Source organism: Halictus rubicundus, unplaced genomic scaffold (assembly GCF_050948215.1).
Source record: "Halictus rubicundus isolate RS-2024b unplaced genomic scaffold, iyHalRubi1_principal scaffold0052, whole genome shotgun sequence".
In the NCBI taxonomy this organism is placed as follows: Eukaryota; Metazoa; Arthropoda; class Insecta; order Hymenoptera; family Halictidae; genus Halictus; species Halictus rubicundus.
The window spans coordinates 751,230-776,629 of NW_027488593.1; positions in this window are offsets into that span (position 1 = coordinate 751,230).

The window sequence follows — 25,400 nt, forward strand, 5'->3', positions numbered from 1 at the left end:
GCCGGAAGACAAAAAGATTAGGAAAGTATACTGGGGCACGAAACCAATTATTAGGTAGGCAATAGCACTAACGACAATAATGACACTAGAACAATTAGAAGACGAACTGTTAGAAGCAGAACGACAGACGGACATGACCCATAAGACATAACCCAAGAGCGTCCGAAATGGCCCATCCAAGTTTCGCGTACGACCCTTATCGGTACCCCCGCCAAAAACAACAGGACAAGGGGAAACTAAATAATTATAAATGCGCGTATGCAATGGCTGCCGTAACGAGCGTGGATAGCGAGGGTTCGAGCGAAAAATCCTCTAGCCCCACTCGCGAAAATCAGAATTTTAAATCAGAAAGGAAAGCGATACGGCCACGAGATACCGCGACGCACCGAAGGAAATCGCCCGAAAATGACAACAATCGACAAATACCACCGCGCGATAAACAACGCGCGAGCGGAAGAATGTCACTAATGTGTTGGAATTTCCGTAAGACCGGGCACATGGCGCGAGATTGTCGCGAAGAGCCGCGGCTACATTGTTACCGGTGCGGAGCAGAGGGAATCATGATAAACAGATGCCGTAAATGCAATAAAGGCACGGGAAACGAGGAGAGAAGTCGCTCGAAAGGTCCGAAGACACTTCACCCGAATTAACCACTTCGTTCTCATGGACGTGTTATCACGCGACGTCGATACCGTTCGTATAAGGTCACACACGTGTTATGACGCGCCGCCGATACTGTTCGTACAGATCACAGACGCGTTATCACGCGACGCAATTTCGCTTCCGCGGTACCACGGACGTGTAAACACGTGGGCTTGTCTTTGTTCCGTCTGAGGACACCGCTTATTTCTATGTCGTTTCAATTAGTTCTCGTTTAAGTGTGCGTTGTGTATGGTGCAAAATAAAATGTATCCGCAAAGAAACAAGATACTATTGTGAAAATTGTGATGTTGCGTTATGTGTAGTTCCATGTTTCGAATTATATCACACACAGAAACAATAAATGTAAAATATCCTGAAATCAATATTTTTATTTAACTATACCGTTCCCAGAATTAATAATTTTTCGAATTAAAGCACTTAATCTAATAAAGAAAAACGCGAGATATGTCGTGTGTAGCATCGTACGAACGGCATTGCGTCGCGTGATAACGCGTCTGTGATCTGTACGAACAGTATCGGCGGCGCGTCATAACACGTCTGTGACCTTATACGAACGGTATCGACATCGCGTGATAACACGTCCGTGAGAACGAAGTGGTTAATATCGGCCCGCGTCGCAATAAAAGAAACACCAGAAACACCGCCGTTACTAACAGTAAAAGCATTCATCGGAAAGATGCCGGTTCGCGCATTAGTAGGCTCGGAGTCCACGGTAACATTTATAAGCCATGCAGTAGTCACTTAGATAGATGCCGGAGAAATAAAATTAAAAAGGACAGAGCGTCCATGCTATTTCCTTTTAACGACAGCTGCCGTAGATCGTGCAACAGAAGAAGCACAATTCAAATTACGTATCGGGAACAAAGTATGCCAAATATTAGCGCGCGTGTTAGATAACCTTGTAACTCCGGTATTATTAGGGATAGATGCAATAGCATCATTCGGAATTGTCGCGGAATACCACCGAGCCATTTGGTACTTTGCAGAACAGCCGGAGGAAACGTTTCGGTTCAACGATACCCCCCACGCGACAGTGTGCTGCGGGTTACAAAAATTATCCGATGTAGAGAAGGTTAAATTAGAGAAATTTCTAGAGACTTCGCTGCCGGAATTCGAGAAAATGACCGGATTGACCGACTTGATTAGCCGCAAAATTGACATCGGCGACCATCCGCCTATAAAACAGAGATATTATGCCGTCTCTCCTAAAGTACAGGAGGCGATATATAAGGAAGTAGATACCTTATTAGCGGACGGCATAATCGAACCGTCACAAAGCGGCTGGTCAAGTCCGATACTCATGGTCAAGAAAGCAAATGGCAAATACAGATTTTGTCTCGATTTCAGAAATGTAAACGAAGTCTCTAGGAAAGACGCGTACCCCTTACCACTCATGACGCAGATACTGGACAAACTGCGCGCCACGAAATACATCTCGACTCTTGACCTCAGTCAGGCGTACTTCCAAATCCCGTTAGAACCCAGAAGTCGCGAAATCACGGCGTTCACGGTACCGGGAAAAGGATTGTTTCATTTCCGTCGCATGCCGTATGGGCTCACGGGAGCACCGGCCACCTTCCAACGCTTGCTAGATCGTTTAATAGGGCCAGAAATGGAACCACACGCGTTCGCATATCTAGACGATATAATTATCGTGACGAAAACATTCGACGAACAACTCGAATGGCTAGATCGCATACTAAAACGAATAAAAGATGCCGGATTATTAATCAACCCCGAAAAATGCGAATTTTGCTGACAGCAAGTCCGTTACCTTGGATTCGTGGTCAGTCACGAGGGGTTAAAAATCGATGTCGATAAGATAAGACCAATCTTAACATATCCTCCCCCGAAAAACGTGAAACAGGTGCGGCGATTCCTAGGAATGGCATCCTGGTATAGGAGGTTCATTCCGGGATTCGCAACACTTGCAGAACCGCTGAACAACTTATTGCGGAAAAATCGGGAATGGGAATGGAAGGACGGACAACAAACTGCCTTCGAAACCCTTAGGGATGCGATCGCGACTGCACCGACTCTTTCGTTTCCTGATTTCGAAATCCCGTTCACCTTGCAGACGGATGCGAGCACGGTAGGATTAGGCGCCGTTTTAACACAAGAGGTCGAGGGAATAGAAAAAGTAATCGCGTTCGCAAGCAGATCTCTCACGATGCCGGAGAGGAAATATTCCGCGATGGAACTAGAATGTCTAGAGGTAGGGGATAGGGTTTTAAAACAGCAACGCGTTTTATCGTCGGCGGCGCAGCATGTTGCGGCGAAATTAGTTCCGAAGTACGTAGGGCCCGTAATCGTAACGAAGAAGATCTCGCCGGTAGTATATCGCGTAGCCACGGAAGCCGGCAAGGATTTGGGCAAAGTCCACGTGAGCGATCTGAAAGCGTTCCTTCCATCACGGAATGCAACACCTAGGCCTAAATTGAGAGGTTTTATTTCAGTACCGTTGTGGACTCACGTTAAAATGGATGCCGAGAGCGGAAGAGTCGAGCCCCGCAGCCCCCTCGACAACCTGATCGAGGCCTTAAGGGCCGTAGATTCCCCGGAATATCGGCTCCCCGTGGGACAGATCCTCCGTGTATATTTAACCAAGGGAGGCCATCTAAAACAACGGACAATGACGACGCAGACGTGGCAACAAATTATCACGGTACCCCGCAGGATGCCGACTTGCCCACCGGAAGCGGAGGCCATCGTCATTGCTCCCATGAGCGACTCGGACGCCGACTGTTCCTACGAGTCCGCGGACGACGGGAATAACTCTACACCGCTGCCGGACCGTCCCCCCCCCCCAGGGGTTGGATGACACCCTGGACGAGAACCTCGAAGAGTTGCAACTCGACGAGGAATCCGACCCGGCCGGGTTGAGTGTCCCTTCAGAGGAGGAAACATCCACCGAGCTGCCGGCGGACGATGGGTCCGGACACCCCGCGATGGACGAGCCGCTAGAGGAGGAGACGCAACACCCCTCCCCCGAATTGCTGCCGGATGAGGGGCTCGGAGTCCCCACAAGAGACGGGTCGTCAGATGAGGAGACGATGCGACCCTTCCCCGACTTGCCGAAGGGTGAGGAGTGCGGGACCCGTTCTCCGACCGACCCATTGGAACGGGAAACCCTACCGTCCGCGTCCGAGCTGCCGGAACGAGAGGCGTCATCGGCACCGAGGAAGGACACGGAGGCCTCAGTCGCAACCCTCTTGGTGCACACCATGACGGGTGCTCCAAGGACCCACCCGGCCGTGACCAAGACCTATTTGGAGGAGACAGCTGCCGAATCCTCTACTTCCGCCAACCAAGGGAGTTCGCGCGCCGAGCAATTTGAGGAGCTGCACCGGTTCGCCCTGGATCGCTTCCGACGCAGGCAGGCCGAAGAAGAGGCGGAGGAGAAACGCCGGAAGATCTTGGTGGAGCCACCGAGGAAGCCACTCCCCTACGTCCTCCCCGCGGAGCCGCGCCGAGAGGCCACCATCTGGGAGCTGCCAAAAGTAGCTCCCCCACCCGCTGCCGTGCAGAAGAAGACCGGCCCGTGGACCGCCAACTTGAAGGACCGGCAGAACGGCTGCTGGCGATGTGGCGCCCGCGACCATAAGCATCGATTCTGCCCGGGCCCGGAAACGACCTACTGTTTCCGGTGTGGCCGCTTGGGCTACACGATAAAATCGTGTCCCATGTGTGGCCAGACCTGGAAGGCGGGCGGGCCGTCACCCTTGGTGGTACCAACCACCCCGGGCGTAAAGCCCCACTTTACCGAGCTGCCGTAGGACGTACCCGCCCTCGCTCTCCCCCAACCGCGGAGAATCACGGTCCAATATGACCAAAAATTTAATATTTCTTTTGTGTTATCGTGCGGCCGACACCGCGCGCCCGAAGGTGTATCTCCGCTGCCGACATACGGCCTATGGCGTTAGGCCAAGGACTAGTTAATAGGTCCCAAAGATCAAAATACATTAATTTCCACTATAAGTATAGAAGAAGAGCGCGAGTGACAGAGCGTATATTTTATTTTGTTCAAATTTTGGTTGTGTGCGTGTGTTGTTGTTGCCGTATGTGAGGGGGGTGTAAGAACAGCGGACGAGGGGGATCAGAGTGAGCGGATGACTGCGACTTACGTTAGGTTAAAAAAGTTAAGTAAGTTGCCGTTGCGAAAAAAAAAAGAAACCCAAAGAGAGAATATAAGGCTGCCGGGGACGCAAACGTCCCCCGGAATAACAAATACTATGTTTCACTCAAAACCAAAATCCGGTTATCTATTTCGCGTTGCCACAACCCCTCCCCCATCGCGCGATCAAATCTCTCGCGAACAAAAGTAAGTTGATGCCGGCCGGAAGCGGGTGTCTCGCCCGAATCTTTGTGACTCGTTCCGTAAGTATTGGTCGTAGATAATATTGGTGATGGGTATTTGTCTGTGACAATTCATTTTTTTTTTTGTGAACCTACGGACACTCCCAGCTTGAGCGACCGCTGCCGAGCCCGCGGAAGCCTGGTCGGTGGCTGCCACCGGCAGGGCCCGGTCCCACACCCCCCCCCCGGGGGGGGGGGGACTTGTGACGTGGCAAAATTTGTCCACGTCCCTCAGATCTTAGATCGAAAGACCGGGCCGCCCTTTGGCAGCGCCGCCGCGATAACGGCTGTCATGATCGATCTCCCTGGGAGCATCCAAGATCCCAGGTTGGAGTTTAACGCGGTTTAAACGCCGCGCATCTTGGCGCGACGAGAAGTTGCAGGTCCATGGCCGGGCCCCAGGGGGGCCGGATTCTTTTCCCTTCTCCCAGGAGCGCGGAAAATCCGAGGAGAAAAGCTCAGGGGACAGCTACAAGGGACACCCTGCAGGAGAATATCGAGGAGAACACCGAGCCCGGGTTTGTCAACCCGGAGGCGCTGCCGAAGAATTACGGACCTGGGGAGTACATCATCTCGACCTCGTCGCCGTCTCGTCCCGGAAAGCTGCAAGAGTCCGTCGAGGGAATGGCTCGGTGTCTTCCTCCGTGGGAATCGGCCAATCAACGCGTGTCATCGGGAAAGCGTTAGCCGATAAATCCGTTGCCGAGGGCCCCGGACCGCCGGGCGCGGCCCTGCCGCGCGAGAGCTAGCGATAGGTCCAAACGTCGCGCGGGAGCAGGGAAAACTAGGATAGTGGGGGACGCCTCGCTTCCGCGTTGGCGAGTCTTCGCGAAGTAGGTCACTGTGCTGCCGAAATTCGTACGGGGTAGTTGCTTTACTATTGCGTCGGTCTTATAGTTATTTTGGGAAACCTAGTGCTGCCGAGGCGTACGAGTCGAGGAGAAGCTGCCGAACAGAAAAAGAGATAAGCAGCTAAGAAACCACGTTGCCGAGTGGTAAGTGCCGATCAGGCTTCCGCAGTATTGTGATTTTCGCGTTGGCTCGGTGGCGTTTTGGTGAATCGGTCGCACTTTGCGTCGCGAAAAGACGTAACCAAGCCCGCCGTAAATCGCGATCCGGATAGAATCGCGTAGGGGGTGAGGCCGTCGATCGGTCAACGGGCGGGGGGCTCGTTCCGTTGCCGATTTTTCGTGAATGTGGCCAACCTGGGAATGTCCCACGGTAGGACGACGCGACGAAAACCGTATCGCCGTTTCCGACTACTTCCGACGGCCACAGTCGATTAGAATTTGCTGCCGCGTATTCCATCAGAACTCGGTCGCTTCTCGGCCGGCTAATTGTTGATAGAGGCTGCCGTACATCGCGCCCGCGATCGAGTTCGACGCGTAGGAAAGCATATCCGGGTGCAAAAAGCGCGTGCGACCGTCTACCTGTCGTACATGTTTGTAAAATCGCGCGGGCTTCGACTACACCGCTGCCGGGCGATCCCGGCAGCTCCTTGTAAAAACCGGAACAAATAAATCTTAACTCGACGCCCACACTCGTGTACGCTTCATTGTGAGAAACCTTTCCGCCGCGGGAAACGTCCCGTATTCCCTCCGCGTAGAATCCTGGCCCAGGCTGCTGCTATTCAGGCCCTCGCGGGGTTCTCGTAGGTTCGGTATTATAATTCGCGTCTCGCGTTCGTTACGAATTGTTCGTGTGACACTTGCGAGTGTCTGGCGCCCGTTTCACGTCCCGAACCTTGTAAGATCCGTCGGGAAAATCGAGACTACGAGATACCGTTTGTCACGGGTGGACCACGTATCTCACGGCCTGTAAAAACCCGCCGTTGCCCAGGTTTTCTCTCGTCGGACGGGCCCGAAAATCAGGGCAACGTGACAATGCATAAAAATAATTTTTTTTCAACTTATTAATTTTATTGTTAAATTTAATTTTTTGTGTCTAATTACCATTGCATATGCATTAGTAACCAAATTTAGATTTTTGTAAAAAAATTTTGCCATGGAGGCACTCTCTAAAGTGCCAAAAATCGAAAAATGTTATATTAACTGTAAATGAGTGTGCAATAATAATTCTGTGTAATGGAAAGTTCTTACCAAGGAATATGCATTCTTTACACATTTAATAAAGTAGATTTATTTTTTGTACAAATTCTCAACGGTGGTTTTATTTGTTAATTGCATATAAAACTTCAAATTAACATAAAACAAAAACGGCAAAATATATCCTGAGATTCATGCATATTCGGATACATTACTTATTATAGTTTAAGAATTTCATAGTTTTGTCTGCGACTTTTTGCAACTCTCAATTTTATAAACTTTTTAAGAAGTGTCCATACCTTTCCTTTAGGATTTATCGTGGAAAATTTGTTATTTTCTTTTTAAATATATTAGTTATATTGTTAAATTTCATTTTCTGTGAATAATTAACAATAAGTATACATTTGTAAACAAATTTGGTTGTAAAAAATGTTGCCATTTGTTCGCCACAGTTACAGTGGGGAATCTACTGGGAAAGTTCAATATTCTTGTGTATCACGATATGAAATACATTTCTTTTGCAAAACATGCGTATTAGGATGGAAATTGTTAATAATAATCATATAATAACCATTTTTATGCATAATACAATTTTGCAATAATTACATATCAATCATTTTTATGTATTTTTAATTTGTTTTAATACCATTGTAATATACGTTTTTTGTAATATATGTGTTACGGCGTAACAACCCATCATAAACACGGACCCCTATTAAGGTACACCAGAAAATGTAAAATTTTGAAACTTCCCAAACGCCGGTCAACTAAATCTATGCGACGAAACGGCGAAACTCGCGTTCCGTCGCGAGCTCGGACAAGTGACCCAAGTGCGAGCCAATCCGCAACCGGCCCAAGCGCGAACCAATCAGAGCACGCCGCCGCTTCGCGAACTTTTCGCGAGACGGCGCACTCTTCGTAGTCCGCGCCTTCCCCATAAATATCGGGACAAACCACGACCAAACCGGAGTTGGCTGGGACCATAGGTAATTCCAATCCTACTCTGTTAGCCGATAAGGAGGCAAAGGCCTCCAGGTGCGGCTCATATAGGCATAGAAGTGTCTCACCCGGCGAGCCTCCGGCTCGCCGGATAGAGGCCCTCTCCTTCTCTGTCCTAAAAACTCCTTTTACTAAGAAAAAAAAAAAAGACCAAACCGGAGTTGGCTGGGAGCTGCTCACCGGGAATCATCCCAAGCTCCTGACCACTCGCAGCCGCGTGTGAACACGCATACTACGGCTTCTTCCGTGTATGTGTGCGAGCACGCTGGTACCAGGTGGAACGCGTACTACGGCTTCTTCCGTGTGCGTGCGAGACCAGTACCGCGAGGAAGTCTCGAGCGAGCAGTCGGACGGGAGCAATGCCGCTAAGCACTGCTGCTCGTCGCGCGCTCCGGCTCTCTCCCCACCACCCGATTCCTTTCCGTCGATCCTGCGAAATTCGCTCATCGGCCTGCCACCAGACGCCGCGTCACATTCGTGGCAGTCCTCGTCCGATCGCAGCCGCGTTCGGAGCTCGTCCTGTACGAGTGACGACGCTGGTGACGGGAGCTCGTTCTCTGGGAACGTCCGGGTGCGAGCGACCCCCACCGCGATCTGACCGAAGGCGACGGGTGGGGCGTTCCGTCGGTCCGGAGTCGGAGTGGATTCGCGGCCACCGTGCGCTCGGCCGTCAGCGAGGAAACACGAATTCACTATTATCTCGCCGTGCCGCGGTGGTTCCCACCGACCAGCCGTCGATCCGGAATCCCGTGAATCCACCGAATCGGGGAAACGCTGTCTCCTCGCTCCGTATTCCCGCCGTAAGAGCGAGTCCCGATCGCTCCGCGTTCCCGCCGTAATAGCGAGTCCTGATCGCTCCGCGTTCCGCCGTTTACTATTTCGAGTATATTAGAGTTAAGGTAGTACGTAAGAGTAGAACTGTAGTAACGTGTCGCCTCCTCGTGCTGTTTGCAGCCAGCCGTCTCACCGGAACCCGCCAGCCCGGACACATCGTCTCAATCCGGGGCGAACCGCCGCCGGCAATGAAACATATCTTTTCGTAAAACAGCCTCCGTTTATTTCACCTGCTGTCCTCTCCGCCGACCCTGGCCGCTGAGCAAATCCAGGAGAGGACAGAACGAACCTTCCTTTCGCGGTTAGACGCTCGCGTAGGAAAACGCTCCCGTTATACACTTTATTACCCCGACGTGACGAAAACGAACATTAGGAGCTTAAAAATCACTTTTGCAATACGCTAAATTGCTAAAAGACCGAAACCCTGCAGATGGTCAATTTTATGTCCGTAACGGACCATACCGTCGCGTTACCTGCGTAAGGCACCCCACGCGGTCTTGAGCCGTTCCAAGGAAGTCTTAGCCCAATCAAACTCCTTCAAAAACCGACCGCCTACAATCCCCATTGACCAATCACGATCCATCAACCAGCAAACCATCCCCCAACTCAAAACTCCAAGTCCACAAAAAAATCATTCCACGACATCAGAACCGATCAGTCCGTCCACCGGAAAACACATACTTTAAATCACATTCACTCGCTCTGTAAACCTAACACCTAGTCGTTCGTATTTTTATAATAAATTTAAGTTATTAGTTCTTCGAGTGCACTTTATTCATCATGACCCTAATTAAAAATAAATATTCCCTCGCCGTTAATTCAGCGAGTGAAGCGGAGCATGCAGTGAGAGTTTCTCTCAAAATTAGACAACCTTTTTGCTCACGCCAAAACAATATGTTTTATAACCATTGAAAAAGTAATAAGAATGTAAGGATAGATCGAAATGTGCAAGATCACGAGAGTCAATGATTTTAAGTCGCAATCAAAGTACTGAGAATGACTCGGATAGCGAAGCAGCAACAGCATGCTCGGATAGCATTTTGTTGAGTTTACTCATTTTAATCACTAGTATTATAATTTGTTTAAGTTTATTATTGTTAATTGTACATATGGTTCATTTATTATTAATTTTGTTCCAAACTTGTTAGTTTTTAAAAATAAATTTGTTAATTTTTAATAATAAATTTTTTTTTCTAAACATTTTTTTTTGTTAAAATTATAAACTATATTGGTAAATATAATTGTGTGTAAAAAATTTCCTCTATATATGCATTAATAACCGAACTACGAGAAGTGCCGAAAACATTTCCTCCGTCATTTCCAGGTCATTGCCTCCGATATTATGGGCCCGCTTCCTCCGAGTCGAGCCGGATACCAATACCTCCTGGTCGTGCAGGATTTATTCACAAAATGGGTCGAATGTTGTCCCCTCCAGCGCGCTACCGGGGTGAAAATTCCGAGGCTCTGGAAAACCACGTATTTTCGCGTTGGGGTACTCCCGAGGTTATTCTCGGAATAAGAATAAGACACCCGATTTCGCGGTCCTGCCGCCGCCTCACCTAGCCACTTGCAAAGAGGGCCTCGGCGAGGGTGGTGTAGGCGCCCCCCATACCAGGGGAGATCGGAGATCTGCCCCTCTTCCCTGGTCGCGAAGCGCGGCCGGGATGATTTTCGCGTATGATCTGGGGCCCAACGACCAGGCGTGGACACGGTCGTGCCGGCTACGATTTTCGCGCGAGTAGCGCGCCCAATTAGGGAATAGCCAGACTAGGGCGTAGAGGGGGATACGACGACCCTGCCGTCGCGCGAACGTGCCGTAAAGGATCACTGTCGCGGTAGCTCCCGTCCCGAAAAGCCACGTAGGTCTCCTAAGCAGTCTTTCCGAGTCCCGAATCCCGAGGGTTTGTGCCTGATCCCGCTAACGGCGGATTATCGACGACCGACGTCCGTCCCGCGTGAGTCCACCCAGTGGTCCTTATTCGGTTCGATTATCGCGAGTTGGTTCCCGGTATTCCATAGGGGGAACGACGAGTACGGCCGACGGCGATCCCGTGCCCTCGCGATCTCGCGAGCTCACGGACTGTCCGTCGGACGGGTAATACCGCGTACCGTTCCCCACGTTTTCGCGTGCCGAGGCGCTTCTCGCCACGTCAATTTCGCTCGCAACGAACTCATCGGTGCTTTGAGCCGAGCCGCCGTATTCCCGTCGAAGTAGAATCCGGAAGTCTTCCTCGGAGGAGCCGCGATCGTTAGCCGTTGCAATCGTCCGTTCGTCGCGTTCTTTCCCGCGTTATTTCAATCGAACCGTAGCGTAGCGTACTGCGAGGTTTCCGCCGAGAGTTTGCCATCCGTCGGTACCGAAACCGCGCCGCGACAGTCGTACCGTAATCGCGCTGACCACCGGCGCGCCGCGAAACTCCCGCTCCGGCGAGAGTGAATTCCCGTGCCAATTTACCGCACACGCGGGGATTATTTTACCGATCGACAACTGCGCGCTGCGAACCCTCCACCTTCTCACCAATATTGTATAAAGAGCGCGGGCTCTCGGGTGCGGCCACGTGGCCGCGGCATTGTAATATCTGACGCCAATAAATATTGTAGAGCCCACTTTGTTTTTCCGATGTTTTCAGTCTGCCCGATCCGCCCTGCCGTGAGGGCTGTCCTCGCTATTTCCGTGTCTGAACCCCCGACCCCTTTCGCGCCTCTCGTTCTTCTCGCGGTTCTCGAAGGTTCGACTACCGCCCTCCGCCTCGGCCGAGGGCGAAAGTCTCTCGCGTTTCGCGTGGCACTCTTCCGGTGGCTGGCGCCCGAGCAGAAGGCTCTTTTTCGGCTTCGGAAAATCTTCGAGAACGCGTTAGTACCGGGAGGACCGCGTATTCACGGCCGTACACGGCACGGCCTCAGTGCCCGTAAATTCCCGGAGTTGGCCCCGCTCCCGTCTCACTACGCGGTGAAAAGGGCCAACGTTACATAATCTACTAAAATAGATAAAATAACGCGATAATCGTTTATATTAGTGTTAGAAGACCGAACGCGTTTGCTTACAGAGAATGTTGCATGAAATTGTAACGGACACCACCTAAACGTGACCACCTTATCTCTGAAGACCGTAGACGACTGTAACATCGATCAAGTTGTTACGAAGACTGAAGATGTATACATTCAGCTACTACAACTATCGGATTACAGCTACGCAGACATCATCCAGTGCAAGGTCGTAATAGCTAGAACTGTCAGCTATTGCGGTATGCATTCTCATATATCAGCAGTACAGAAAGGGATAAGCGAATACTTAGAATCGATAACAGAAGAACAGTGCAGACGAATGGACCTGTACGACACAATGCCCGTAGGAAGAAACACTTATCTCAGCAGTTTAAAGGTCAATGGTACGGTTACCAGACCGTTCATGTGTGCAGGAAAATTAAATGTCGACGGCAAATGCCAAGGAGCCCAATTTTCAGACCCATATGGATCTTGGAATAATGTCATCGTACAGGCCGCAGCAATAATAACATTACGAACAGCTTCTGTACCTGTACAATTAGAAGCAAATAAGATAATGTTACAATCAGGAACCATATGCACTTTCCAAAGTGGAACCTGTTTAGATGACGATGACGGGTATACTTACTGGAAGCCTTACCCAAAAACTACTTGTAAATTCGAACAATATGATGTCCTATATGAGGCACTAGCATCAAGACTTACAGACAGCATAAATCAAGAAGAATTCCCAGCAGTATTCGCTTTAACCCAAGGAGAAATAACATTTGCATTAACAAAAATGGGTGAAACGCCAATATGTGGATACACCCTATTCCAAACAGAACACCCAAAACTGTTCATTCTCGAAACAATTATGGAAGAACATTCATTGGGGAACGGAAAATGCGAGTAGAAAATCTCGACATTTTTACCAACATAAATTCAAAGTTTGTCTACATAGAAAGACACATAAAAAGCCAAGTAAATAGTCTCTACAAAAACATGCTGACACAGAAATGCAATTTGGAAAAACAGGTATTGACTAATGCCTTGACATTAGCAACTGTAAAACCCGATGAATTTGCCAGAATAATAACAAAAAAGGCAGGACATATGGCTCTTGTTGCCGGAGAAGTAATACACATTATTAAATGTGTGCCAATCGATGTAAAAATTCGACACACTGAAACCTGCTTCACTGAATTGCCAGTCCAGCATGGAAATAAGTCACAGTTCTTAACACCCGTGACTCGCATCATCACCAATCATGGAACACATAGAGATTGTAATCAAATATTACCAGTAATGTATGAAATTGATCAAACTTGGCACAGAATTACACCAAAACCCACAGAAGCCGTACCATCTCAAGTATTACAGCCAGTTAAAGAACCATTTTTGGCTATCAGTGGAATCTAGTCTAGTGGAATCTAGAATCAGTGGAATCTACGCTCAAGACGATCTCAATAACTTGAGAAACCACATCATGTTCCCAGCTGAATAATCAGCCATACTAAACTCTGTGGCTCGAAGCATAACTGGTAAAACCTTACCAGACGAATCAACATCCATAATGAATATGATAAATGAAGAAACACTCGACAAAATAGCGGAAAACACAGCCGAAAAATTAGGGCATGGATTCATTACATTTGGATCCTTCAGTGCAGGAGTGTTAGCAGTCTTTATAATCTTCAAATTTATAAAGATAATTGCTGACACAATGATACACGGCTATCAGCTGCACTCGCTATACGGATGCAGTTTCACCTTGTGCGGAGCTGCAACTTGAGAAGGTCATTACAAGCCTACAACAAAGGGCCTAGCCGATTAAGATGGTCAAAACTGCCCTTAGAGGTTTTTCAATGATTAATGAACCATTCGAAAGCTGACCCAGAAAAACCCCTCTGAGCAAAATTTCAACCCTCTATCTTGCCCGTGAGGGTAGTTACAGGGTAAATTAGATTTCGCGCTTTTCCACGCATTTTCCACACTCTGATGCTTCCTAAAATTCTGAAAAAAATGTGGCATTTTTTGGATCCTAAGACAGATTTTTGAGAATTTTTTCAGATTTTTTTCTTGCAAACTGTGGTCGTGAAAAATGAAAAACCTCAAAAAATCGGAAAAATGTACATTTCTCAAAAATATGAAAACATGCTATTTTGCTGTTTAGTGCCCCGATAGAGAACCATAACAGGCAGTGTCCTCAATTTTTTTTAGATTTTTTCTTGTGGGCACTTTTTGTCCAGACAAGAAAAACCGAATTTTTTCGCCGTTTCTGCTATTAGGAGGAAAGTTACACTTGTTGGTTTTATCGCAGGTATATATTAAGTCATTTTAAACATTATTACATTGAAACAAGTAAGTGTTTGACCTAAGAAATGTTTTAAGAGAAAAAATGGATTGTATTTTGTGCGATATATACCAGAATGTTCGGAACGTTTACAACATCGCCGGTTGGCACAGCGGTTAGGGCGTCGAGCTATGGAGCGAATACGCTGGTGTTCGAATCCCGTCGGTGGGAAAGTTTTTTTTCCATACGTCATCTTTATTTTTTCAATTTCTTATATGGTTTATTTATGTGATTTTAAAAATATTTTTTTAATGTTTTAAAAATATTGAGGTAACATTTTTAACTAAAATACATACAAAAATAGTTTTGCAGTATCTATTATTTCCTCTTTTCTCTAATTGTATATGTTCATCATTGCGGTCCTGTTTAACATTGTTAATACTAAAATTCATTAATCTAGTTTCTAAGCCTTGCGTCTTCAGAAATTAGGGAGGAAATAAGAAGAACTCTGAATAAATAACACGCAGCAAAGTATTGGTTTTTGTCAAATTGAGAGAAAAGGGCTACATACTACCACTATTTTGAAAGTGAGGTATCAGGTACAAATAAGCCTAAGCCATTCCTCTTTATTGTAAGGTACATGAGGAAGTAATTCCCGTTTATAGTTACTTGAATGAAATACTTGTTCTGTGGACATTTATGATACGGATCAGGAAGTTCATTATTTTCGGTGGGATGCAGAGGCAATTCATAGTATACTAGGTCAAAAGTACCAGCTTCTACACAAACAAGTAGACAACAAAACCTTTCCAAAAATTGGAAACTATTGGAACTGCAAAAAGACTCCATTTCAAACAGTATCCTCGGTAGATACTCTTGATTTTCCGGAAATGACAGAAGTAGATTTAAAAATTCTTTTCACGGAATCTTACCAATTTTCACAAGCAATTTCATATCAGGCAGAAATCGTGGACGAACACAATAATATAAATATTAATTTTTGCCTAATCCAAGAAAATAATATCATTAAATTCGAAGTAAAATCGGAGTGATATAAATAAAAGTTAGTTAAAAATGTTACCTCAATATTTTTAAAACATTAAAACTGTAGGATTAAATTCTGAATCGGTTGGGAACTAAAATAATTTATTCGAACTAATGTTACACGCGTTAAAATAATAAACTAAAACGGTTACAACTTCCGCTCGCTACGACACGCTCCGCTCGCTTCGACGTCAACTCTACAACTCTGGGCATTTTTTGATGAGTCCTCCCGCCCCTACCGACCTTTCCCGAACACCCTCGACTTTCGCCAAATGTCCCAAACGCTCTCACTTTTATGACCCTTTCAGGCCCCACGCTCGGTCCCTAAAAATACGTGCTCAGGTAAAGCACTAAAACTACCCTAAACTATAAACCTACGCCTGGCAAGGTTAGCATGAATAACTGCGATACTACAAAACAATATAATTAAAATCACATGAATAAACCATATAAGAAATTGAAAAAATAAAGATGACGTATGGAAAAAAAACTTTCCCACCGACGGGATTCGAACACCAGCGTATCCGCTCCGTAGTCCGACGCCCTAACCGCTGTGCCAACCGGCGATGTTGTAAACGTTACGAACATTCGGGTATATACCGCACAAAATACAATCCATTTTTTCTCTTAAAACATTTTTTAGGTCAAACACTTACTTGTTTCAATGTAATAATGTTTAAAATGACTTAATATATACCTGCGATAAAACCAACAAGTGTAACTTTCCTCCTAATAGCAGAAACGGCGAAAAAATTCGGTTTTTATTGTTTTTTGACGATGATGTCCCACAACAAAAAATCTAAAAAAAATTGACGACACTGCCTGTTATAGTACTTTAACAAGGAACTAAACAGTAGAATAGCATGTTTTCACATTTTTGAGAAATCTGCATTTTTCCGATTTTTTGGAGGTTTTTCATTTTTTTACGACCACAGTTTGTAACAAAAAAGTCTGAAAAAATTATCAAAAGTCAGCCTTAGAATCCAAAATATGTGACATTTTTTCAGAATTTTAGGGAGCATCAGAGTGCGGAAAATACGCGGAGAAGCGCGAAATCTAATTTTACCCTGTAACTAACCTCATGGGCAAGATAGGGGGTTGAAATTTTACTCAGAGGGGTTTTTCTTAGTCAGCTTTCGAATTGTTCATTAATCATTGAAAAACCTCTAAGGGCAGTTTTGACCATAAATCGGATAGGCCCTTTTAAAAGGATCTGATGTCTACGTTCAACACTCGTCATACTTTCTGTTTAGTTAATATTTTAATGTTTGTAAAAAGTTTACCGATTTTCATCTCGAAACCTTTTTTCAATTTGCAATTGTTGGCTCTTCTCCGTGGATAACAGTCGATCTTTTATACGATGGTCCAAAATCATGCTAACTACCAAATAATTCGTAGTGGCAGCAAAGTTAAATCTACTTCCTAGCTCGACAATTAACGCAATTATATAACGCAATTTTTCCTGAGTTTTCATTACATGTCATCTAGTAGCTGTCTAGAAGCTGAAGTCGTTTGGTCGATTTATAAAAAAAGTTATTCTGATTTAAAGTGTCTGCCATCAATTATGAGACTGACTGCATAATGTATAACGAGAAGCGGCCGCACGTTTCTCGCTAAGCAACCTGCGCTATCTCCATGTTTATAATTGTGTAGTGTGAAAATGGTTTACTGCCTTTTTGGTTCGTTATCTCGACCATTTCTTCTAAAAAGTGTACTTCCGTACAATGGGACAGTAGGGCTCTCATCAGCGAGCTAAGGTTTATGACCGGCTCGCCTGCACGCGCCCACTTAGGTCACCCGCTCTGAGTATTTGATCTACCTGCACGCGTATGCGGTTTGCTCTTCCCTCCCCATCGAGCCCTCGAGTTATTCATTATCGAAAAATATAAAAGTCTAAGACAATCTATTCTCAGGTTAGTTAGCTCAGATTCTGTCAAACAGTTTTTCTCAGCTTACCAGAATTCAGTCTTTTGACCTTTGGTGCGAGTACCAGTGTAGCGGCCTGTGCAAAGAGCACGCCGACGAACCGCCAGCATACACTGTAGACGCGGCGGCGACCGTCCTCAGAGAGCCGCAGAGAAACACGCGGAGATCGGTTCCGAGGGCGGTCGTCGTTTGTTAAACAATCGACTGACGAGAATGAGAATTGGTCAGCCGAATGTATTCGATCATTCATTCGCTCGCGAACATCGGTCCGGTACGGTCGACAGTTCACAACCAGCAAACTGAACACAATGGAAGTAGGCAACGTAGAGATAGGTGCAGTCGTTGCGTGTAATGAGAATTCTCCTCCGGTGGAAGTGGACAATATTCGCAGAAGTACCGTTTGGAAATGGTTTACCAAAACTGGTAAAGAGGAGTGCCTTTCCAATCTTTGCAAGAAGATATTCAAATGCAAAAGATCAAGTACGACATCACTGAAACGGCACGTGGAATGCCAGCATAGTGATGCATATTTTACGGACAGAGATGAAAGACTTGACGATCAGGAACAAGTCAAGGAACAAATAGTAATGCTGCAAAGTAATTCTCCAAGGGCGAAAGAAATTACGACAGTTATTGCCGAGATGATGAGCTCCGATTGTCAGCCATTCTGCGTAGTAAATGATAGCGGATTCAAGAAAGTTGTGAAAGTACTAGAGCCGCGGTACAATTTGCCAAGTCGTACAACTTTCTCAGAAAACATCGTACCCGCAATGTACGAAAATGAAAAGAAAAGGTTGGAGACGCAACTAGAAAAAGATATGGAAAATGTAAGTAAAAATATTTTGTTTGAATGATAATAGTGAAATATGCTTTTTTTTTTAAATCTGTAACTAATCTTTGTAATTTTTTTAGACGGAATCCTTTGCTTTCACGACGGATGGGTGGACTTCGAGATCGAATGAAAATTACCTGTCCGTTACGGTGCATTATTTGGATGGAACCTTCAACATCAAAAATTTTACGTTAAAAATATCTAACGTCACCGAAGCGCACACCAGCAAACACTTAATTCTTTTCTGAAGAACACGCTGGCAGAGTGGAATTTGGACAACGCTAAATTTCAAACGTATTTTGTGACAGACAATGCTGCGAACATCGTGAAGGCTGTACGATTAAGCCCTACATGGCAGCGAATTCCATGTTTCGCTCATACTTTACAGGTAAAAAAATGTTAATAAGCAATTATTTAACGAAGTAGAAATTATCTCAATGAACAATACGTTTTAACGCCTAAATGTAACAACTTCTTTTTTAATTAGTTATCAAAGATGCCATCAATCGAATCGATCGAAGAAGCAATCGAATCATTGCATGCATTTGCAATTAAATATGGAAAACCTAAAGAAAGAAGAACATCACTATTGTCGGAAAAAGTAGAACAGATGTGTTTCTTATCAGCCAATAAGAAACCATAGTTTGTACTGCAAAATCTCGTATCACTTTTATCATTTATATTGTTATTATTTTTAGAGCATTATTATTATTGTTATTATTATTAAAATTATTATTATTATTTTCCAGAATACGAGAAAAGAGGAGGCGCCGACTCCAGCGTACTACGCTAACGATAACCTTGCGGCGAAGACCAAACGGACTCGGCCGGAAATAGCGCCAAAGACAACGGAGGAACGAGAGAACGTTTTCCACCTGCACGCGAAAAAAAAATTATTAGTATTTTTGCGTAGAGTTAAATTATTGTAATAATTGTGACTGCTTTTTCTGTTTTCGAGGTTGTGTGCACGTATCATTAATATTAGTGTATTATTGTTATTGTTATTGTTATTTTTATTGTTATTTTTGTTATTACAATTGTTATCATCATCATTGTTATTTATCTATTTGTGATTAAATTATTTATTATGTAACAGACCTGGCTGCGCCAGGCCTGTTCCGAGCCGAACACGGCCGACGGATACCGAGATCCGCCAGCACCCGCGAGCGCCCCTGCGATCCCCGCACCACCGTACCGATCTTGGTGGGAACCGGAACCCGCCATGATGAAATACCGTCGCGCCGGATACAGGACGACGCCGGAAAAGTCGGCCGCGATCCGTACCGCACCGCACCCCCTCGCCTGGCAAGACGAGAGAGACGAGCCGGAAAACGCTCTCTTCGGTTCTCCGCCGTCATAGCGATAAGACGTACTTTCTCTAGCCGCCGATACCGACCGCCCGATCACGACCGGAATCGTCCTTCGCGACGCCGAGAAGCCGCACGTAAGCTACGACTCGCGAGAGTATATTTTACCCGCGGAAATTGTAACCGCGAGTGTGCCGAAATTTCCGCGCGACCCGCGAGTCCAGAACACGCCGCTGCGTACGGCCATGACCCCGCCGTGATACGACACGCGCGCGAAACGCGAATCGCGACCGCCGACCACCGAGATGCGAAGCCGGGACGGTGACGAACACTTGAGAGACTCGTGCCGTTAATCTCTCGCGTTCCCGACCGCCCGTATTCTGCCGTAACCCTCGCGTTATCCCGCCGCGAACCTTGGCACGGCGAGCCAAATCCGGCCGCGAGGAACCGTTGTACGAGATCCGCCGGGAAACGGACTCGTTACAATTATATTGTAATTAAATGTGTCACTTTTCATTAATTACCTTCATTTACCTAAATAGTCGGCTAACTCTGGATTTAATATACAGTAAGGAGCATATACAGCAATAACTTTTTAAAAATTAGATCAAATGACTTGAATGTTTTTGAGAAGTTAGAAGGATCAGTTTATTAGACGAGGTGTCAAAAATTTTTGAAAAAAATTTGAATTGGTCGGAATCGTGAAAGAAATAGGAAAAATTAGTTTTTTCAGCTTTTTTATCTGAGCCTGTATTGAAAAATTAAAAAATGTGTTCTATTGATTCGAATAAATTATATTCATGCTGAAAATTTCATAGATATTGGTTACTTCGTTTACGAGTTATAAACGGTTAAAAGTGGGAAACTTGCCATTTTTCACGATTTTCTACTAAAAATCGCACTTTTAATCGTTTATAACTCGTAAACGAAGTAACCAATATCCATGAAATTTTCAGTATGAATATAATTTATTGGAGTCAATAGAAACACATTTTTTAATTTTTCAATACAGGCTCAGATAATAAAGCTGAAAAAACCAATTTTTCCTATTTCTTTCACGATTCCGAACAATTAAAATTTTTTTCAAAAATTGTTTACACCTCGTCTAATAAACTAATCCTTCTAACCTCTCAATAACATTAAAGTCATTTGATCTAATTTTAAAAAAGTTATGTTGTTTCAAATAGTGTGTAATCAGTTTTGCTGCTTACTGTATAAATAAACATGCAAATAGTGCATAAATGGTAAACAGTTAATACGTATATGCATATGTATATTATAGTTTGTACTATTAGTATACTTCAGTGAATAATAAAATTGTGCAAGAATTTTGATCTAAATATATCTTCTTGTGTTTTCGTGAAATCTTCTACAAGTATTTGTGCTTCTCATTGAAATAAATCACATAAGGAATTGTAATATTTAATTAAGTATGTGACGGGTATCCGTCGGGGTGGAGGAAGTGCCGACTCAGCCGGCTGCCAGGGGTCGGTAGTGCCTCGAGGAGGAATGAATAGTAGTCGGTTTCTGGTATAATAACTCGTGTCTTTATTGTCGGTGCTCTGGTTATGTACAATGGTCGCCAGCAGGTGGTGTGATCGCGGCGGTATCGCGGCGGCGGTTCGGTATCGCGGCGCGCGGTGGCGGCGCGGGCTCGCGACGGTCCGGCTGCAGTATCGCCTCGGTGTCGGGGGCGTCGGTCGGGTTAGCAGGAAGGTCCCGTAGGCTTGCGCCCCTCGGGGGAGGGATTCCGGCCCGTTTGCACGCTGCCGGCTCGGACTAGTTTCCCGTAGGCTTGCGCCCCTCGGGGGAGGGATTCCGGCCCGTTTGCACGGTGCCGGCTCGGACTAGTTTCCCGTAGGCTTGCGCCCCTCGGGGGAGGGATTCCGGCCCGTTTGCACGGTGCCGGCTCGGACTAGTTTCCCGTAGGCTTGCGCCCCTCGGGGGAGGGATTCCGGCCCGTTTGCACGGTGCCGGCTCGGATGCGGATACGGGGGTGTCTGGCGGGAACGGTGGTTTCGGTAGGAACGGGGTGCGGTCTGGTCGGAGGTACAGTGGAGGTCTTACGTGGCGGTAGCGGTGCTCTGCGGAGATCGGTTCTCTGGTTCGCATCGGACGCCTTGCCTCGACTGCCTCGTTTGGCTGTTCTTGTGGCCTATTTATTCCTCCCACCGCTCACTAAAATAATATTGTTTTTTGTGTCATTTATGCACCGAATTTACATACTACTTCAACATTTGCAAATTGAAAAAAGATTTCGAGATGAAAATCGGTGAACTTTTTACAAACATTAAAATAAATATTAACTAAACAGAAAGTATGACGAGTGTTGAACGTAGATCTCAGATCTTTGCCAGCGTGTTCTACACGCAAAAGTAAGAAAAAAATGTTATATGAACATATGCTCTTCAATGTTTTATTAAGGAGTTATAACTATAATACAAAATGATAATGAACTGGCATTTCGTCGACGCAGCGTACGAACGTATTATGAATACCTCTATTTGTGTTTACATAAACTCTTATGTTTACTTGCTGAAGCAGTTAATATCGACAGTTTTTATTAACGTTTTATTAACGAGTTAATATTTCAAAATGACGTCTATTATTACGAAAACAAGATTGGCATCTAACAAAAATTGACCCTATCGTATTACTAATTTCTTCTTCATTTTCTCTAATCGCAGCAAATTGCGTCTGTAATCCTCTGTACTAACTGCTCACGAGTGTTATTTTGTGCTTCACAAACTCTTGTTAGTTAATTATAATAGTTATAAACTTTTATTAGTTATAACTCCTTAATAAAACATTGAAGAGCATATGTTCATATAACATTTCTTCTTACTTTTGCATGTAGAACACGCTGGCAAAGTTTGGCCGGAAAAAACTGGGACACCCTGTATATTTGCACAGTACCGAATGACAGGCTGTTGGTATAAAATACATATCAATATAAATACATATCAATATTGTACAATATTTATATATCCATTCTTTTCAAAAACTATTTAACGAAGTTTAACGTTAATTTTCAACATTATAAACAATTTTGCGACAACACATTTTTACGGCTGTACACTGAACCGGAGTATAATATAAAGGAATATATAAAATACCGTTCTTTACAGATCACATCTAGTTATTTACATAAATCTGGGAAATAGTTGTTATTGCATAATTATTTTCAATAAGGATTATACAAATTCTGAATCAACATTTCACTATCAAAATATATAATAAAACATCGCAAACATTTAGCATTGTCAATGTACTAAAATGCTTGATAATATCGATGTGCTGATCTTCCCGCTGTAACTCGCATCATGTCATTTTACGCCTGATTTTATTTCGAGCCGTTCGCTTCGTTGCGAGCAGCTCGCATCGGTGCGGATAGCTCGTATCGGTGCGGGTAGCTCGCATCGTGCGAGTACTCGACTCGACTCGAAAAGCGAGTCCCGGCTCGACTCGACCCGAGCTCGGCTCGCATATGCGAGCTTGGCTGCAGGCCTAGTAGCAATCCGTGCGTGCCAGCGACATCTGTAGTTGGTAAAATTATATTCTATTTTACCGACGTATTAGATGAAGATCACATATGCATAAAACACCTTGGACTCTTCGATTTTTGAACAATCGTTTTCTACATTCGTATCTGCGTTGATTAATTGATATTTCTGACACAATAGAAATTATTCCAATAAAAAGTCTTTTTTTACAAGAATTCCAAAAAAACAACTATAGGTATAATCGTCGTCTAATTTAATTTGATTAATAAAACTTTAGGTTATATTTTTATCCGAAACTTGTTCGTAGATTTTAAAACATTTTTGGCCCTTTACAGAATGTTTAGTGCAAACAAAAGTATCAGAAACGGATTAACTGACTCGGAAAATGACGAGAATTGTGAAAATGAAAATAATTTCAATCGGCGTAAAAGGCGAAGAATAAATGTGATATACAGGGTGGCCCACATAACTCTGAACAGCTCAATATCTCGAAAACTATGCCATCGATTTTAAAGTTGTTAGTCTTAAATTGCATGGAACTGAAGGGCTTTTCTGACTACATAAACGTGAAGTGGCCTCCCTTCCCTTTTAACGGGGGAGGGGAGGTACCTTTGTAATTTTAAATGGAACCCCCTATAAAATGTTACATATTTAGATTCTACAGGAAAAAACAAGTCAATTTTGTCTGAAACATTTTTTTGTCAGATACTTCCATGATGAGATATAACAGTTTGAAGTTTCGAGTTGTAGGTACTTGAAGCGCTCGGAAATAGCGTTATGGAATTATACGCGCTTGAGTCCTTTGCTTATTCATGAAGAAACACAAACAATAATATTTACAATTCTTGAGTTTGACTCACTTATCTATGAAAACGTTTTCAGTTTAGAGCTGTTATTCAAGCAGTAACATTGTGATTAAGGCTACTTTTGACACAGAAGTGAATATGTTATTAACGTTAGGTGTTTTTTGAACGTTATGGGATCAAAAAATGTCATGCAACATTTCATAATTTAGAAAAGCGGCTTCGCGAGCACGGTGAATTGTGTAAAAAAAAACTCGCAATAAACCTAAAGCTGTCACTAATGACAATAATAGTGCCAGTATTCAAAAGTATCATCCATATCACATGGTTTTATCACAAGAGCTTTCGATAGCAGATTACGATCAACGCGTAAGATTTTGTGAGTGGCTGCAGGGTGTTGTGGAAAATGACTTTTTGTGCAAAATACTTTTTTCCGATGAGGCCACTTTTATGAATTCAGGGCATGTAAATAGACATAATCTGCATTATTGGGCCGTGGAAAACCCAAATTGAATGCGATGTGTTCCCTTTCAACATCGATAGTCTTTAAATGTTTGGTGTGGCCTAATAGGAGATTTTGTGATTGGACCTTATCTTTTTCAAGAAACTGTAACATCTGCAAGTTATTGTGATTTCTTAAAAAATCATTTGCCTGTGCTTTTGGAAGATGTGCCACTGTACGTTAGAAGAGAAATGTGGTTCCAACAAGACGGCGCTCCTCCACATTTTGCAATCATCACCAGGCAATTTTTGAACGAAAAATTTGGGAACAAATGGATAGGTCGTGGGGGACCTCGTCAATGACCTCCTCGATCCCCCGATCTAACACCATTAGATTTTTTCTTATGGGAAATTGTAAAGGACAAAGTTATGTTTGAACCACCGACGACAAAAGAGGATATGAAACAAAGAATACCTGACGCTTGCGCTTCAGTGACTCCCGAAATGTTAAAAAATGTTAGAACAACTTTGATGTTTCGAGTAAATAAATGTTTACAAGCCTGTGGTGGACATTTTGAACATTTAATTTAAAGTGCATTTTATTTCTTCACGAATAAGCAAAGGACTCAAGCGCGTATAATTCCATAACGTTATTTCTCAAACTGTTATATCTCATCATGAAAGTATCTGACAAAAAAATGTTTCAGACAAAATTGACTTGTTTTTTCCTGTAGAATCTGAATATGTAACATTTTATAGGGGGTTCCATTTAAAATTATAAAGGTACCTCCCCTCCCCCGTTAAAAGGGAAGGGAGGCCACTTCACGTTTATGTAGTCAGAAAGGCCCTTCAGTTCCATGCAATTTAAGACTAAGAACTTTAAAATCGATGGCATAGTTTTCGAGATATTGAGCTGTTCAGAGTTATGTGGGCCACCCTGTATATCCCTTTGCGGTCGGAAGGCGACTCTAAGCCGTCACGGCGTTTCGCGCGACAGGTCGGATGGCGAGTGAGAGGCGCCAATCGGTGTTTATGTTAGATTACGTTAGCTCCAAGCTATAGGAACGCAGCATTGGTACTTGGAAAGGTTTCTTAGCTGTTTATATTCTTTCGTATTTAGTATTAAATGACACATCTTAACGGAGATAAGATAAAATTGGTAAAAGGTTCTTCTAAGACTGTGGCTCTGAAAATGTCTCCGAAGTCAGTTGAGACTCTACGATCGTGGCGGAAGCATCGGGAAAAGTTGTATAAAGTGATTGTGTTCGAACCCCGACAAAAATGGATATTAGGAGCGAAATCAGTTCTAGCGAAGATTAATTTCGTTTTGAAATACTCCGGGATGAAATCGATCGCATTGATCAAG